The following is a 2,630-nucleotide window of genomic DNA, read 5'->3' as shown; positions in this document are numbered from 1 at the left end:
GGCAGCGCGGCGCGGAGCGCGGGGCGCAGCCCGAGCGGGGGTCTCCGCCGCGGCAAAACGCGGTTTTTGAGACCCGAGGGGTTTAGGGAGCGGGCTTGGGAAGTTCCCCGGGTGCCCCGGGACCGTCCTTGCGGACAGTAGGGTAATGGGGAGCGAGCGCCGGGGCACCGGAGCCTGTTCCGGAGAGCCATCCCGGTCTGTAAAGCCAGAGGATAGTTTTCAGAAGCTTTTGTGAAAGTCTGTCTTAGGAGGATGTGATGTAAACTGATGAAGCGATAACTGCTTGCTTCCACATTGGTGCAACAAATAGCGAAAGAAGCAGAAAACGTGCGAAAGTAACGTCTCCTGCGATTCTGTTATTAAGCAGTCGACGATGCACTTCTGGTTGCACGTGAATAAATAAATATGATTTAAGTTATTCCACAATTAGAAAGCATTGTAATTCAAAAGGACCGAAGTATTCATAAATTGTGAATGAAGATGGAAACAATGATAAGGCTTATTCAGTGATTGGATACAGTCCTGTAGCTTTTTGGCTGACACATTTTTTATTGTTTATATTTTGTTTGGCATCTAAGTGTGATTGACTTAGATATGGATATTTTCAGCAAGTAAATGTGAGCTGCAGTGGAGCAAAGCTGGAAAAGAGTACTGTTGAAATATTTCTTCTTCAAAAGAGAAATGAATGCATGTAGGAAGCGTTTGGTCTAACAGATACGCACATGCTTATAGGTACACACATAGAAATAATTATGTATGGTGGAATCTGCAATTAGTAAAAATTAATTCTATGTGGGCTGTCCATCCTGTGAAATTACTGACAGGCAGTAAGACCTCTGCACCAGGGTATAAACCTGAGAGTACAACTTAAGAAAGCGGTTTTTACATTGGAAACACGCAAATTTTCACTGCTACCTCTATTACAGCGGGTAGTTCATTTTGTTGTTTCCTGCTCTAATGACTTTTTTCCCCATATGTTTGCTTTTTGGACTCACAGATGTAATAGATTTCCTCATTCTTTACAAATCTGTATTAAAATACCGCACGCAGGTGTATACAAAAACACAACATTGTGCTTCTACAGCCATAAATACAAGAAAGCAATTAATTCCTGGCTTTCGTGTGTTGATAACTTCTCCATAATATTTTGCAATCACGCTGTATCATGTGCCATGCAGAGACAGTTCCCATTTAGTGGTACGTACATGGAACACAGTTGCAGCAAACTGATTTTAGTTTAGAATCTTTCTCTACCTATTTGGAATGATAAAGGCATTTTAAAAATCATGTTTCCTCTCCATAAATTAAAAATTAAGATTACACTGGCAATGAGAATTCATACTTTGTGTTATTTATTTATTTAAAGCAAAAATTGATTAATCTTATTTTGAATTGCGACTGAGTTAAAGTAGTACTGCCAAAATTGTTCTCTCTATTGTGTTCTCCATCTCTAGGGCTCTTGCAATGCACGTTGACTGTGGTAGTGTATGCTCAGAAGAAAATACTTTCGTAAAAGTTCTAAACACAGAATACCTGTTTGGACCAAGCTCCTTGCGAAGCAGTAGTTCAGTTTGTGCCGAGACAGCCCTGAAGCACCTTTTAGAAACAAGTCTAAAATCCAAAGTACAGCTTTAAGACAAACCTTGGCAATTCAAATGTTACCTATCACTCTTTCAATAAAAGCTCGGTGGGTGTAAAATAACTCCAAGGAAGAATGAAGACTTAGCAAATGCAATTTAATTTTTTGGGGGTCCTTTCCTCTCCTTCCCATATGCCTCTTTCCCCCTGTTTTGGAGTGAGTGAGTGTAGACTGCATTTATCTCTCTTGCTGAGGCATGATAGGATGCAGTTACTGTATGCCTTTAAGTGCTTGGTCTCTTGTGATATTTTTGCCGTGGTTTATTTTTATGTTACGGTGGTCCAAGAAACTCAGAATATGTTGCCATTTTCTCTTCCTCCTAGAATATATTGTTTCATTAGGCACAGACAAAATCCATGCAGGGAAATTGAGTACATGAAGTTTTCTGTGTAAAATTTCTAGACTTCTGCCTGGTATATTTATTGTATGGTCCTCAGTTCAAACTTGCATGAATTGATAGAAAGTTTATAAAAGTGAAAGATACTAGAAAGGCGCTACAATTTCCCCTTTACCTTTTCCAACAAGAAAACCTGGCCTACCTATGATCGTTAGATGACTGGTATTTTTTCCTTTATTTACAAGCCACATAGATATTACATAGTAGCTTCCATTTTAATTTCAATTGCCCGTGCACAATGGTTCACCTGAGCCATTTGATGTGACATTTCAAAATCTTACCTCCATAAATCACTTCATTGCAAGAGCAACTGTGGCACATGGGTAAGTGCCACATAAAAAAATATTTCAATTTTGCCTATATGAATATTAAGTGGGGGAAAAATAAAATTCTGTAGATGGCTTTCTAGGACGTTTAGTGGAGAACGTGTGTGATTAATTGCAAATCTCCATTTAGGATCATTTTTACGGGCACTTCTTCTTGTCATGTAATGTTTCATTTGAAAGGACTCCAGATGCACAATGAATGTCTCAAAGATATCTGATAGTATTGCTTCAGCACAGGATGTTCTTTGCTGTGTTTCTCCTTCACACT

At 39.3% G+C, this 2,630-nt stretch overlaps 1 protein-coding gene across 5 annotated transcripts in view; it reads left to right on the top strand.

The window, feature by feature from the left end:
• Nucleotides 1-2,630, top strand: part of NFIB (nuclear factor I/B) — a 177,748-nt gene that overhangs the window by 1,065 nt on the left and 174,053 nt on the right. The gene's annotated exons all lie outside the window — the stretch shown is intronic.

This window comes from Pygoscelis adeliae, unplaced genomic scaffold (genome assembly GCF_000699105.1).
Source record: "Pygoscelis adeliae isolate BGI_AS28 unplaced genomic scaffold, ASM69910v1 Scaffold45, whole genome shotgun sequence".
Taxonomy (NCBI): domain Eukaryota; kingdom Metazoa; phylum Chordata; class Aves; order Sphenisciformes; family Spheniscidae; genus Pygoscelis; species Pygoscelis adeliae.
Note: the sequence above shows the minus strand (reverse complement) of the source record. Positions and strands in the feature narration are given on the sequence as shown.